This window comes from Mauremys reevesii, linkage group 15, assembly GCF_016161935.1.
Source record: "Mauremys reevesii isolate NIE-2019 linkage group 15, ASM1616193v1, whole genome shotgun sequence".
Lineage (NCBI taxonomy): Eukaryota > Metazoa > Chordata > Testudines > Geoemydidae > Mauremys > Mauremys reevesii.
Window position 1 is genome coordinate 4408917 of NC_052637.1, and position 16119 is coordinate 4425035.

A 16119-nucleotide genomic window follows, 5' to 3' on the forward strand; every position below is an offset into this window, starting at 1 on the left:
GAGCTCAGGCCCCGCCGGAGACACGCTGCAGCTGTTCAGCGACGCGCTGAGACTCCGGGTGAGGAGGGAGCTGGGGGTAAGAGGCTGGGGCCGGGGGGCTTGGCTAAGGGGCAGGGAGTCCTGGGGACAGTCAGGGCACAGGGAGGGGGCAGAGGTTGGGGGAGCGGTCGGGGGCAGGGAATGGTGGGGTTGGATACTGGGTGTTCTGGGGGGGGGGTGGATAGGGACAGGGCCGCCCAGAGGGGGGGGCAAGTGGGGCAATTTGCCCCGGGCCCCACAGGGGCCCCCACGAGAGTTTTTCAGGGCCCCTGGAGCGGGGTCCTTCACTTGCTCTGGGGGGCCCGGAAAACTCTCGCGGGGCAGGGCGCAGGAGCTTCTTCCGCTCCCGGTCTTCGCCCGTGGGGGGTCCTGCCGCTCGGGGGCGGAAGGACCCCCCCCCACTGGCTAATTACCGCCGAAGCAGGACCCGCCGCCGACGTGCAGCCTGGACGGCAGCGGTACTTCGGCAGCGGGGGGCCCTTCCGTTCGGGGACCCGCCGCCGAAGTGTCCCGAAGACCCGCAGCGGGGACCCCCCCCCCGCCCCGCTGCTGAATTACCACCGAAGACCGGGCTGCACTTCGGCAGCGGGTCCCACTTCGGCGGTAATTCGGCGGGGGGGGGTTCCTGCCGCGGGTCTTCGGGGCACTTCAGCGGCGGGTCCCAGAACGGAAGGGCCCCCCGCCGCCGAAGACCCCGGGCCCCTGGAATCCTCTGGGCGGCCCTGTGCCAGGGCACACACAGGTACCTTACAATGCAATTCACAAAAGCGCCTCAGTAGGCGGGGAGCCATGTAAACTGGCGAATGGAAGATGCTGCCAAGTGGGGAAGGGGTGTCCAAAGTCACACCCCTCTCACGGATAGGTGCCTAAATCTGGGCTGCACAGGGGTGTGTGTCTCTGCTTAGCAACCCACAGACAGGAATCCACCACCTGATGTCTGGGGCCTCCAGTTGTGGCAGCTGCCAGTGCCGGGTAGTGGTGGCAGCAGCTGGGAGCCCCAGGCCCTTTGAAATCGCCGCAGCAGGTTGCAGGGCTCCTAGGTGCACATGCTGGATGGGTGCAGTGACACATTAGGAGAAGGAAAGATCCTAGATCCCGGCAGGAGCTGCACTGAGCAGGGATGGGGAGAAGCAGCCCTGGACACTGGCTGCTGGGTGGGGGGCAGGAGAAGTCCTGGACTGTGACAAAAGCCATGCAGGGTGGGTGGGAGAAGCCCTGGATCACAGCAGGAGCCACACTGGGTGGGGTGGGGGGGAAAGAAGAATCCCATGACCCCATCAGAAGATGTGGGGCTGAAGCCCCCCCCGCCCCATGGAGCTGGCCTGTGCCCCTCCGTCTCCTGTGCCCCCTGCGTGGAGCCCAAACTACTCACCTTGGTATCTCCATTTCCCCCATCACCACACAGCCATGAAGAGATTCAGCCTAGGAGGCAGGGTCAGCATTAGCCCCATTTGGCAGGTGGGATCCAGGGTACACAGAGGTGAAGCGACTTTCCCAAGACTAAGCAGGGAGTCAGTGACAGAGCAGAAAACCAAACCCAGGACACCTGAGCCCCAGGCCTGTGCCTGAACCACTGGGTCACCTTTCCTACCCTTGGAAGTGGATTCTCCTCTGCAGGCACTAGACAGAGCCCCCAGGAGGTGGGGAGCAGAGAGAGATGAGAAAAAGGACATGGCTGGGAAGCAAGAAAGGGAAACATCAGGAAGGTGGGGAGCAAGGACTTAGAAAAGAAACAAGAGGGAGGGAAAGGGGCAGGGAGCGGAGAAAAGAGGAAGGGAGCGGGGAAAGACTCCCCATTGCTTGTGAGTCCCATCCACCTTCTTCCCACAGCCAACAGTGGCCCTCAGCTCCCAAACAGGCGCTAAGCCGGGGTGAGGCAGAGTGAACACAGTGTCTTTACACAGGGGTGTTAGTGAAGACAGTTTGTAACTGAGTGTAATGATTTTAATAAACTATAATTCATGGTAATGTAATGCTGTAGTTCATTGCTATTTTAATAATGACATTGCTGTGATACCAGTGATAGACACACATTCAATAACTAGAATATGAAGGAAGTGTGTGTACAAATATGCTGAAAATTGCCATTTCAGATGAGGCGACTGAGCCAAACACACACACCTCATCCCTAAGGCAGGAGGGGCAGAAAGGAGTTGGCAGTGGGCAGGAGGCACTTGGGGGAGGGGACCTAGGGGGCAGAGCGGGGGAGGAAGAGGTGGAGTGTGGTGAAGTGGGAGCTTGGCCTTCGGGAAGGGGGTGGAGCCAAGAGGGGGCACCCACCGGCAAAACCAAAATTCAGCACCTATAGCGGATGGGGTGATATCAGCGGTGGCGGTGAAGGCAGCCGGGTGGGCATGTGGAAGCCCGGGCTATGCCAGAAGAGCGCCCCAAAATGTCAGGCGGATGGAGTCCACATGTGTGTGGCTTGTGCATGCAGTGGGAGCCCATTAACTGTTCTTCCCTGGGCACTGGAATTGCTGTTGGCAGGGCCTGGGGGGACTGTGCTCATGTCCTGCTTGGGGCCCACAGCCCAGCTCTACGCGCTCCCATAGCTTGTCCTCTGTGTCCGTTCCCCTTTCTGTTCACTGTGCTGGTTTAGATCAACGATGACACTCATTTAGGGGCTTCCCTTGGGTAACAGAGAGATTTACACTCTGAATTCTCACTGGCATGGTGCTTTACAAATCTTAAGCAGGCCAGCCCCCCAAAATCATGAGGTTTAATAAGAACAATATAATAAGTATTAGTATTATTTTATTTGCCTTTTGGTGTCTCAGATCTTTAGACTGCACTGGGGTGAACTTTTTTAGTGTTTCTCTGCAACAAAGAGAACTAGATACTTCCTTTGTTTAGAAAACAAAAGTCAAGAGTCTCTCCTCACATGTTTCCAGGAGCTGGGGCTTCATCAAACACACCAAATATCACAAGACTCATGATAAAATCATGAAAGTTGGTGACGCTGCAGCCCCTTTCCACTGAGCCAAGCAGTGTTAGTGTAAACGAGAATCAGGTCTTGAAAACACTTATTCCAGCTTAACCAAACTTTTAGCTCTGAGAGTTTATCATCACAAGGCTTGGAAGAATTAGCTTCTATTCATAAGTTTTGGCAACCGTTGCTTTTGCTGTCTACACACAGACCAATGACAAAATATTTCAATTGATAATAAATGAAAATTACAGATATGCAAAGTAAGAACAAGGCTGCTTGAGAACTTGTTCAAGTTTGATTGAAGGACAGTGACTCTGCATCTTTTGACAGGTGATGTGACCATCTGTGTTTTGATGTTTATAAAGCTTCAGCTTTTTGAATCTCAGTGTCTAGTGACATTAAATCATTGGGGTCTGACTCGCTATTGACATATCCCCCCATAATTTCCCACAACTGTTAAAACTGAAATTGAGAACATTTGGAAGGAAATGCTAAAACCCAGAGTTTTGTGCAATTGTGAAAATTTAACACAATGAATATTGAAAAAAATGCTTAAAACTAGCTGCAGTACAATCTGTTAATATATATTGTGACAAAGTTCTGTCCCTGACTCCATGGGTCCTGCATTTCCTGGCAGATTTTGCTAGCCTCAGAGGTTCACTGTGATCCTCCACGTAGCCCTTCTCTCTCTGTGGGCAAGGGTCACAGCTTACTGAGCCATTTTCATCATAAGCCAACAACAGAGGTGAGGAGAAGCAACCTTCCCTCGCACAGTCTCTGTTGGCCCCATCTCAGTGGTGAATCAGGGAGAAGAGGGAGGTGCCCAGGCCCACCCTCTACTCCAGGCTCCAGCCCAGGGACCCTAAAATTAGCAGCTATGGTAGCTGACTTTTTGGAAATAGGACATGTACAATTCCCTGGGCCACTTCTTCACAGCAGCCCCCACTCAATATCTCCTTCACAGTTACCTCAGGGCCTCCTCCCTTGCACCTGATATGGCTTTGTACTGCTTCATTCCTCCAACAACCTAACTCCCTCCTATAGCTCCTGCCACCCACCCCTCACTGATTAACTGGGAGGCTTTTAACTAGTTCCAGAGAGCCCTTGATTGGCTTCAAGTGTCCCAATCAATCTAGCTATCTCCACTGCCTTCTAGAAGGATCTTAATTGGCCCCAGGTATCTTGATTAACCTGGAGCAACTGCCATTTGGTTACCATGGTACCAGGGATTTGTTTAGCCTGGGGCTAACATACCTGTTCCTCACTACTTTACTGTAGCCATCTGGCCTTGCCTCATTGCAATATTTATCTCTCAATGAATTCTGCCAAGCCTGACTATTCTTCCTTAGCAGGGCCGGTGCAACCACTAGGAAAACTAGGCAGCCACCTAGGGCGCCAAGATTTGGGGGCACTGCTGCCAATCAAGACTCTCATGTATGATAAGAACCACATTCCCAGTGAATTCCTTTCCTGCCATTTAGAAAGCCAGCGAAGGCCTTTGATTTTGAATCGACAGAGATAGGTACATTTACACAGTAATCACTCCTTTCCCCTGTAGATTGCACAGCAGCCAAAAGGAGAGTGGAACAGCTTGCGGTGGGAAGTGTAAGACCCCTGCTGGGCAGGGCCCGTGCAAGGATATTTTGCACTCTAGGCAAAAATTCCACCTTGTGCCCCCCTCCCTCCTCCTCTCCCCCCCGGAGCATCGCTTACTATAAACTTTCAAAACTGAATAGTGCATAATGTGGCATTGTTCATTAGAATTAATACACGTTTGGCTTGAAAATTTATTTATTTCATTACTCAGTCTACATATTTAATAAAAATAAATGAATAACCTGACAGTGTTGACATTGTTACTGTTTTCACTTTGCACAACATAACATGGATCTTAAAATAAATCACATACATTATACACAATACACTGTCATTTCCTTCCTTCATTCATTCATATCAAAGTCTACTACATTTTATCTGAAGCAGTTAGTGATACGTCTAGATTGTAAGAAGCAGCTTCTCTAAAAAGATACGACTTTATTTGTACATACTTGAAAACTGTCATCATATTATCTCAATCCTATGCCATTATCTCAATCATTAAGATTTTGAATAGAAACATATCCATACCATTGTTATGCCCTTCTTATTTATTGTTATGTCCGTCTTGGTTTCATTTCCATAGTTTGTTTATGATAAGGTCATGTAGGCTTGTTACACTGTTAAAGAAAGCTATCAGGTTGGTTTTACACGTGCGAATGCTTGAAATACCATTTTTAGCAAAGTTGGCCTTTCCCTGATGTGGGTAGCACGGTCCTACAGATAGCATTTTCACACACATATGTGTATGAAACTGCAAACTATAGAGATGTGCTCCCTGTAGCACTGCAATGTGATGAAGCTAATTCCTACAGGCAACTACATCCCATGGCCTTTTTTTTTTTTTAGCAAAGTTGAAGCTAATTTCTACAATGAGAGGTCCATCACATTGCAGTGCTACAGGTAGTAGCACATCCCTATAGTTTTCAGTTTCATACATGTATGTGTGTGAGAAACTGCTGCCTGTAGGAATTAGCTTCAACACATTACAGTGCCACAGGAAGCACATCCCTATAATTTGCAGTTTCATACACATATGTGTGTATGGAAATGCTAACTGTAGGACCATGCTACCCACAGCAGCGAGAAGTACAACTTTGCTAAAAAAAAAAAAAAAAAAAAAAAAAGCCCATCGGATGTAGCTGATTCCTACAGAGAGCAGTCTCACACGCATACAGGTTGGATAAACACAGTCAACAGCCATCTTGCATAAAGTATATATTAGCTATGTCATACCCATATCATAAACATATTTTCATAAAGAATATAGAGTATAATGTCACACTCCTCGTATATGTTTGCTGATCTGAAAATAGTAAAGGAGCATGCACCTTCGGGTGCAAATGCTCATGACAATACTACAGAGCCATGCAAGCTCCATGATTCTGTGTGAGATGGCAAACAGTGAGGAGAGCCAAGCAGGTTAGTGGGTTTAGAAAAAAATGTGTATACATTATGTATATGTTTATGCATTATAAGAAGTTTGATCCCCTGGGCACAACAACCCCTGCCTGACCTGTTTGGTACCCTGCATACACTGCTAAACCAAAGCTTCCCAAAATACAGTGCATACATACAAAATACGTGCAAAATACAAGTGACATAGTAACTATAGTGACTCTATGGTGACATAACTTGAGTTAACCCCGCACTTAAACTGTAGGTATGGCCTTAGGTATATTAAATGTTTGGGAGAATGAGGGTAGACTATAATTCATTCAGGTGTTTTGGCTCAAGGCATTGGAAATGGCCTTACTGCACCCTACAGGCTCAGGAACAAAGAGGCCCAAGAAAATAGATCATTTACTTATTACAATTTCTTTACTTGAGGGTGTATAACTCATGATTTTAAAATTCTTGTGGTTGTAAAAGTATCTTGGGGGTGTAGATGTGTGTTCATTATATTTTGAAAGGAAAAAGCTATGAGTGGGTTGAACATAGGGTGACCAGACAGTAAGTGTGAAAAATCGGGATGGGGGTGGGAGGTAATTGGAGCCTATATAAGAAAAAGACCCAAAAATCGGGACTGTCCCTATAAAATCGGGACATCTGGTCACCCTAATTGAACAAAGAATTAGATCAGTCCTTCAGGATAAGTACATTGGCTATTAGCCAAGATAATCAGGGATGCAGGCCCAGCTCTGCATGTCCCTAAATTGCCAGATGGTGGGAGTAGACAATGGGATGGTTCACTGAGTCATTGCCTGGTCTGATCATTCCCTTAGGCCTGGTCTACACTATGCGTTTAAACCGATTTTAGCAGTGTTAAACCGACTTAACGCCACACCCGTCCACACTACGAGGCCCGTTATATCGATATAAAGGGCTCTTTAAACCGGTTTCTGTACTCCTCCCTGATGAGAGGAGTAGCGCTAATATCGGGATTACCATATCGGAATAGGGTTAGTGTGGCCGCAAATCGACGGTATTGGCCTCCGGGCGGTATCCCACAGTGCACCACTGTGACCGCTCTGGACAGCATTCTCAACTCGGATGCACTGGCCAGGTAGACAGGAAAAGCCCCGCGAACTTTTGAAATTCATTTCCTGCTTCCCCAGCGTGGAGAGCTCATCATCACAGGTGACCACGCACAGCTCATCAGCACAGTTAACAATGCAGTCTCCTGAGAATCGAAAAAGAGCCCCAGCATGGACCGCTCGGGAGGTACTGGATCTGATCGCTATATGGGGAGAGGATTCAGTGCTAACAGAACTGCGTTCCAAAAGACGAAATGAAAAAGTATTTGAAAGAATTTCCAAGGCTATGATGGATAAAAGCCATATCAGGGACTCAGTGCAGTGCAGAGTGAAAGTTAAGGAGCTCAGACAAGCCTACCAGAAAACCAAAGAAGCAAACGGAAGGTCCGGTGCAGGGCCAAAAACATGCCGCTTCTACGCTGAGCTGCATGCAATTTTAGGGGGCTGCGCCACAAGTACCCCACCCCTGACCGTGGATTCCGACGTGGGGGTTGTAATCTCAGCCATGGCTGAGGATTATGCGGACGGGGAAGAATACGATGAAGAAGCTGACGAAGATGACCTTGCAGAGAGCACACAGCACTCCGTTAGCCCCAACAGCCAGGAGCTTTTTCTGACCCAGACGGAATTAGCCTCCCAGCCCTCCCAAGCAACTATTCCAGACAATGACGCCATGGAAGGGAGCTCTGGTGAGTGTACCTTTGTAAATATCAAACATTGTTTTTTAAGCAAGCATTTTTTAATGATTGATTTGCCCTGAGGACTTGGGATGCATTCGCAGCCAGTAAGTTTGTTAACATGTCTGAGGATTGAGCGGAAATCCTCCAGGAACATCTCCATGAAGCGCTCCTGGAGGTACTCCAAAAGCCTTTGGAGAAGGTTTCTGGGCAAGGCAGCCTTGTTCCGTCCACCATGGTAGAACACTTTACCACGCCATGCATGTAGCAAGTAATCAGGTATCATTGCATGGCAAAGCATAGCTGCGTATGGTCCCGGTGATTGATGGCATTCAAGAAACATCCGCTCTTTATCTCGCTGTGTTATCCTCAGCAAAGTGATATCATTCAGGGTAACCTGGTTGAAAATCAGGAATTTAATTAAGGGGACACAGAGATGGCCATTTTCCTACTGGGTTCGTGGACTGCAGCTTAAAAAAAAAATCCTTTCCTGCACGTAGCCAAGCGGGGGGAGGGGAGGAGTGAAATACCGATGAGCTTTTTTGCATTTGGTCAGCAGGGATCTTCCCAGCTAACAGCCACGCGGTGGGGGGGGGGGTGGTGGTGAAGGGGGGTGAGTAGCAGTGAGCTTTCATGGTACCAGCCATGCGGTGGGGGGAGGGGTAAAGCACTGCAGAAGCCGAAAGACAGTGGCTTACCATGGCCGCATGCAAGCTGAATTCTGATGCCCGGACCTGTGTCTGTGAGATCTGTAACCCCAGAGCTGCAGGCACTCAGTATTAAGATGAAAAATGCGACCTTGTAGTGAAATCACATGTGCTATGTAAGGTGAATAGTGCTGTTCACTGTGAAAGAGTATAACCGTTGTTCTGTAAAATGTATCTTTTTAAATACCTCTCTCCCTTTTTTCCCTCCCTTATGCAGCTGCAAATTTTTCAAGCCTCCCTACTCCATCCCAAAGGCTATCTCAGATAAGGCGGAGGAAAAAGAAGACGCGAGATGAGATGTTCTCGGATATAATGGAAGTAACCCGCAAGGAAAGAGCTCATCTGAATGAGTGGAAGGAGGTGGTATCAAATTACAGGAAAGATACCAGTGAACGTGAGGACAGGAGGGACACCCGAGATGAGAGGTGGCGGCAGGAAGATCGGCAGGAAGATCAGAGGTGGCGGCAGGAAGATCAGCGGTGGCAGGATGCAACTCTGGGGCTGCTGTGTGATCAAACTGACATGCTCCGGCGTCTGGTGGAGCTTCAGGAATGGCAGCAGGATCACAGAGTGCCGCTGCAGCCCCTGTATAACCACCCTCACCCCTCACCATGTTCCACATCCTCCTCACCCAGACGTGTAAGAACGCATGGGGGGAGGCTCCGTGCACCCGCCCACTCCACCCCCGTGGACAGCCCAACCAGAAGGCTGTCGTTACTGTGAAATTTTTTTAGTGGGCTTTTCCATCCCTCCTATCCTCCTCCCAAATCACACCCGGGCTACCTTCTCAGTTCTCTCCCTCTTTTTATAATGAAGTAATAAAGAATACATTATTTGTAAACGATAGTGACTTTATTTCCATAAGCAAGCTGTAATCGAAGGGGGAGGGTGGGTTGCTTACAGGGAATGAGTCAGTCAAGGGAGGTGGGGGTTCATCAAGGGGAAACAAACACAGCAGTCACACCCTACCCTGGCCAGTGATGAAGCTCGTTTTCAAAGCTTCTCTGATGCGCATTGCTTCCTGGTGTGCTCTTCTAATCTCCCTGATGTCTAGCTGCGCGTAATCAGCGGCCAGGTGATTTGCCTCAGCCTCCCACCCCGCCATAAAGGTCTCCCCCTTACTCTCACAGAGACTGTGGAGAACACAGCAAGCAGCAATAACATAGGGGACATTGGTTTGGCTGAGGTCTGAGCGAGTCAGTAATGTGCGCCAGCGCGCCTTTAAACGGCCAAAGGCACATTCTACTACCATTCTGCACTTGCTCAGCCTGTAGTTGAACAGCTCCTGACCACTGTCCAGGCTGCCTGTGTATGGCTTCATGAACCATGGCATCAAGGGGTAGGCTGGGTCCCCCAGGATAACGACAGGCATTTCAACATCCCCAACTGTTATTTTCTGGTCTGGGAAGTAATTCCCTTGCTGCAGCCGTTTAAACAGAGTAGTGCTTCTGAATACGCGAGCGTCATGAACCCTCCCTGGCCATCCCACGTGGATGTTGGTGAAACATCCCTTGTGATCCACCAGTGCTTGCAGCACCATGGAAAAGTACCCCTTGCGGTTTATGTACTGGGTGCCCTGGTGCTCCGGTGCCAATATAGGGATATGGGTTCCATCTATCGCCCCCCCACAGTTAGGGAATCCCATTGCAGCAAAGCCATCCACTATGGCCTGCATGTTTCCCAGAGTCACAACCTTTCGTAGCAGCAGCTTAATGATTGCTTTGGCTACTTGCATCACAGCAGCCCCCACAGTAGATTTTCCAACTCCAAATTGATTCCCGACTGACCAGTAGCTGTATGGCGTTGCAAGCTTCCAGAGGGCTATTGCCACTCGCTTCTCCACTGTGAGGGCTGCTCTCATCTTGGTATTCTGGCGTTTCAGGGCAGGGGAAAGCAAGTCACAAAGTTCCATGAAAGTGCCTTACGCATGCGAAAGTTTCGCAGCCACTGCGAATCGTCCCACACCTGCAACACAATGCGGTCCCACCAGTCTGTGCTTGTTTTTCCGGGCCCAAAATCGGCGTTCAATGGCTAGAACCTGCCCCATTACCATCAGGATCTCCAAAGCGCAGGGGCCTGCGGTTTGAGAGAATTCTGTGTCCATGTCCTCCTCACTCTCATTGCCACGCTGCCGTAGCCGCCTCCTCCTCGCCTGGCTTTGCAGGTTCTGGTTCACCATAGACTGCACGAGAATGCGCCATCCACGATTGCGGTATTGAGCTGAGCAGGGTCCATGCTTGCTGTGCTATGGCGTCTGCACAGTTCACCCAGGAAAAAAGGCGCGAAACGGTTGTCTGCTGCTTTCACAGAGGGAGAGGTGAGGCTGTACCCAGAACCACCCGCGTCAATGATTTTTGCCCCATCAGACACTGGGATCTCAACCCAGAATTCCAAGGGGTGGGGGAGACTGCAGGAACTATGGGATAGCTTCGGGATACCTACCCACAGTGCAACGCTCCGGAAATCGACGCTAGCCTCGGACCATGGACGCACACCACCAAATTACTGTGCGTTGTGTGGCCGCGTGCAATCGACTTTATACAATCTGTTTTACAAAACCGGTTTATGTAAATTCGGAATAATCCCATAGTGTAGACATACCCTTAGAAGCACCTGGCATTGGCCACTGTCACAAGACAGGATTCTAGATGAGGCAGACCATTGGTCTGACCACCAATATTTACATAATTGGTGGATTGACTCAAAACAAAGTTTTGACAATAGGCCAACAATTCAGTCAGAGTGGAAGTCAGATGATCCAACATAATAAACATCTGCTCTAAAAATTAGAATTAAAAATTCAGGGAATCCCAGCAGCAGCTAAGACAACTTGGGAAACTGCTGAGAGATGCTGTGCAATCAGATACAGTGATAAGGGATTCTTTGTTTCTGAGGTGATCTGTGTAAAATGTTTCACTGAATTAAGTATCAGGGGGTAGCTGTGTTAGTCTGTATCTACAAAAACATCAAGGAGTCTGGTGGCACCTTAAAGACTAATCAATTTTTTGGGCATAAGCTTTTGTGGGTAAAAACCTCACTTCTTCACACACCCTGAGTGCAGCAAGTTTGAGCACTTTAAAGCACTAGTGTGGACAGGCTCCTCTCCCAGTGCTCAGAGCTAATCCCCTCGTCGAGGTGGATTACCAGGAGCACAGCGCTTTGAACTCTGTAGTGTAGCCATAGCCTCAGTAGAGGTTAGATCAGAGAATGAGGAGCTGCATTGATGTGCCTGTGTCTTTAAGAACCCAGCCCTGAGAAGCTGATGCTGAGCGGTCCTGTCTGTGAGAGGGGAAATAAAAAAGCCCCTCCGCCCCCCACCATTTTTGCAAACACTGGGGTCTGTCACTGTTACCCCCTCTGCCCCTGACTGTGCTGGGTTTTGCCCTTGGTCACCCTCTGCCAGCGCCTCACCCCGAACTTAACGCCCCCTCCTCCCTCCACCCTGATTTTGCCCTTTAGCCCCTCTCCTAACCCTGCCTCCAGCTGCCTGACCCCCCAGACCAGTCAATTTCTGACCCCCGCTCAGACCCTGGCCACCCCCCTGCTCCGATTCACCCCCTTTGCCACTTTTTAACCCCTATCCAAAGCAGTCGGCAGAATCCTACGGGTTAAGGGCAGTGGCTTCAGCAAATGTACCGAGCATGCTCAGATGAACTGCTCAGGATGCTCAGCACGCCGTAAGTAGCACATTTCTACGGGAGCAGTGTCATTCCTGGGCATGGTAAGGAGAGTCCCGGAGGGGCTGTCAGAGGGCGCGGGGAGGGTTGGGAGTTGGGGGGGAGCTGTCAGGGGCGGGGGGAGGGTTGGATGGGTTTGGGTTGATTTGGCATGTCTTTGTTTTGCTGAATTTTACTCAATAACAGGGGGCCCAACACTGTTCTTGGGGGAGATTTGTAGCTTCCTACGTTTTGAATTCCGGAAATTTACTGCACCAAACCCAGCTGCCATCAGTCTGGTTTTCTCCCTCTGCTGACATTGCAGTTTTCTGCCTCTTGACTGAGGGGCGGGGTGAATCCTTTTGTTTTTGTAAAACAAAATGATGCTCAGAATCAATCGAAATAGAAACCTGCCTCCTTTTCTCTTTCTGAACATTGTGGGAATTAAGCATGTGCCTAATACTGATCCTGTGTTCAAGAGTGTCACTGAGTAGGGACTTCAGGCCATACTAAAAAAGGGAAATTTATACATTGTATAACGGATTATCTCCTAGTGTGTGAAGAGCCATTCAAGGGGCAATATCATGAATAAACCTATAGAAGTGCAGCTATTTAAAAATGGCAGTAGTGTTGGGAAATTGTTTTTGTTCTGTTTAAAACATTTTGCTTATTTTTAAATTTTTAATCACGTATTATTGCACAAAATATTAGATTTTAGTTTTCTTTTTTTCAGTTTTCATTTTTTCCTCTCTTTTCTCCTTTGAGACGGGATAAGGGATGGGTGAATAAAATGTTTTTATTCCATTTGATTAGGGTTTCTTATTTTGAATCAATTTGAAATATTTTTTTTCCATTTAGCATCATTTTGTGGAGAAATTAGAAACACTAAAATAGGAAAAATCTGTTAAAAAAAATTTCTAAACGACATATTCTATTGAAATATCATTTTTGTTTAAGTATTTTTGACCAGGTTCAGTATTGTCAGCTCTGAGTTATTTGTGATTTTTGTGAATTTTATTTTGTCTCACAGCATTCGGTAATTTTCTGAAAGCCCTAATGTTCTAGTTTTGAGTTTATGTGAGAGTACTTGATTTCATTTAAAGTAAAAAAAAAAATTCTAGCCTTTATAGTTGCAGGGGAAAGTATAAAATTGAGTGTACCCTCAAGGCTGAGAAACCAAACGGCAAAAAAAAATAGGAACTCAAAATGTACACCTCTACCTTGATATAACGCTGTCCTTGGGAGCCAAAAACTCTTACCGCTTTGTAGGTGAAACTGTGTTATATTGAACTTGCTTTGATCCACCGGAGTGCGCAGCCCCGCCCCCCAGAGCACTGCTTTACCGCGTTATATCTAAATCTGTGTTATATCGGGTGACGATATAGCGAGGTAGCGGTGTATATTTAAAATACTGATTTTAAAGTCAATAATATAACTTTTTTGACCCAAATTGAGATTATTTTTTAAATGTGTGTGTGTGGGGGGGGATTTTTTGTATCAATTTTCATAAAGCAACAAATATTCTAAAGAACAAAAAAAAACACTCCACAAAAATGTGCAGCTTGTATATGTTCTCATAATTAAGCAATTATGCAGTTTTACAGCTAATCAAAGCTACAAGACCAGACAATCATAGGTGCAGGAAGTAGAGGTGTGTGTGGGGGGGGCTGCAGTGTCCCCAGGTTTTATGTGGTGCTCTACTCCTGGTCCCGGGGCTCCAATCCTGGCCCTGCACGTGGGGATCCACTCCTGCCCACCACTAGCTGTGGCCCCAGCCTCAGTCCCTTTACTGCAGTCTGTGCCCCACCCTTCTGCAGATACAGCCCTGCTCCCAGCCCCAGCTCTGAGGAGAGGGCATGAACAGGCATAAAGGGGGCATGAGGTAAAAATTTTGGGGGCACTTTCACTGGCTTTCATCACCCCCACTGTAAAAACTGTTCAAGTGCCACTGCAGACAACACAAGACCATACAATACCACTCACCTAACACATTAGGGTGGCATTTACACTGACTCTTGAATACTGAGTTTGGCAGTGCTGCTGCTCTGTTTTTGAAAGGCACAAACAAATTTCAGTTTTCTGCAATAATTCATTCAATCTACACAAACCAATGTATCACACCTATTAATTTAATTCATCAAAGTGCTATAGTTCTTTGGCAATAAGGGTCTGAAGGAAATGGATGAAAATTGATCTTTAAAAATGATTTTAAAAAATTAAATCAGAGGCTTTTCTTTCACTTGGATTTTTTTAATTTAAATTAAATACTGGTTTATATTTCAGATTAAAATTATGACAACTGATGCTAAGGCATATAACATTCAAGCAGTATATGTTTGCTTCAAAAGTTTTCAAGAAAATCAGATCAATGAAGTGGTGACAGTCACTGTCTAAGCACCTGGAAACAGAATTTGTTGACGGGCTCACCCAGCTTTGACAGCAATAGCCTGTTCTGCAGGTACAGAGAAAATATTTTATTCATTTCAATGTACCCAACTAGCTCAATTCAATGACTCATCCATTCAAAGTTAAGAAACCAGTTGGGAGTTGAAAAATCAGGAAAGTTTGTTTTCCACTCTGAAATTGTCATTAAATCAAGGTGTGAGAGGATGAGATCTACCAGCTCTAAAATCTTGAAGGACACTACAAGAAGGATGTGGATAAATTGGAGAGAGTCCAGCAGAGGGCAACAAAAATGATTAGGGGGCTGAAGCACATGACTTATGAGGAGAGGCTGAGGGAACTGGGATTGTTTAGCCTGCAGAAGAGAAGAATGAGGGGGGATTTGATAGCTGCTTTCAACTACCTGAAAGGGGGTTCCAAAGAGGATGGATCTAGACTGTTCTCAGTGGTAGAAGATGACAGAACAAGGAGTAATGGTCTCAAGTTGCAGAGGGGGAGGTTTAGGTTGGATATTAGGAAAAACTTTTTCACTAGTAGGGTGGTGAAGAACTGGAATGGGTTACCTAGGGAGGTAGTGGAATCTCCTTCCTTAGAGGTTTTTAAGGTCAGGCTTGACAAAGCCCTGGCTGGGATGATTTAGTTGGGTTTGGTCCTGCTTTGAGCAGGGGGTTGGACTAGATGACCTCCTGAGGTCCCTTCCAACCCTGAGATTCTATGATTCTATGATTCTATGAGTTGCTCAGAAATTAATATAGGGAATTAATAAGTTATAGTCTCTTTCAGTAAGATGTCATAAATCTCTCGGTCCCTCTTACGCTCCATTTTCTTCTCACTTTCCTTTTATACTGTCCTTTTCTACTCATCATTTTTCTAGCCCTCACATCCCACCCCTGTTTATTTTCTTGTCTCTCCCACTCTCCTCTCCTGCCTATCACAGATCATCCCCCATGGCTGCTCCATTCTTTCCCGATTTTATCCCTTCCCCTCTTGCTGCCCCCAGGCTGGTTCCCTGCCAGGGATATTTTCCTGTCACTCTTTTCATTTCTGTTTTTCACCATTTCTTCTGGACTCTCCCTTTATTCTTGTTTTATTTCCATTCACATTTTTCTTCTTGCTTCTTCTAATTCTCTCTGGTTAAACCCACCCTGTCCCTGCCTCCCCCGGTGCTGCCAACCTCAGGAGTTTAAAAAGAATCATGAGACTGACCCAATGATCATTTTTTAAAGGTTATATAATGGGTTTTTGGTCAATCTGTGCCCATCTTCCCCTCCCACCCATGTGAGACAATTACAGGGTTACCAGCTATCCTGTAGTTATAGGGGAAGATGACTTGGGCCCCTGTGGCAGGAGCTGTGGCAGGGAGACCCCAGTGAGATCTAATCCCACAGATCTGTACAAACCGCTCCCTGCTGCTGCTGCTTCTCCCCAGCCCCCCAAACCCTGATTGATTCATGCTGTGTCCCTGCCACTCCCACCCCTGCCTGTCCCCAGCCCAGCCCCCACCTCTGCCCCTCAGGGCCCCTCTTCCCCTCCTGCAGCCCCAGGGGTTCTTCCCCCTCCTCCTCCCATCCCTGGTGCTGCAAGCAAGGGGCGGGGCTTCCACAGGTCATAGAAATGAGAAGCCAAGGGCTGGGT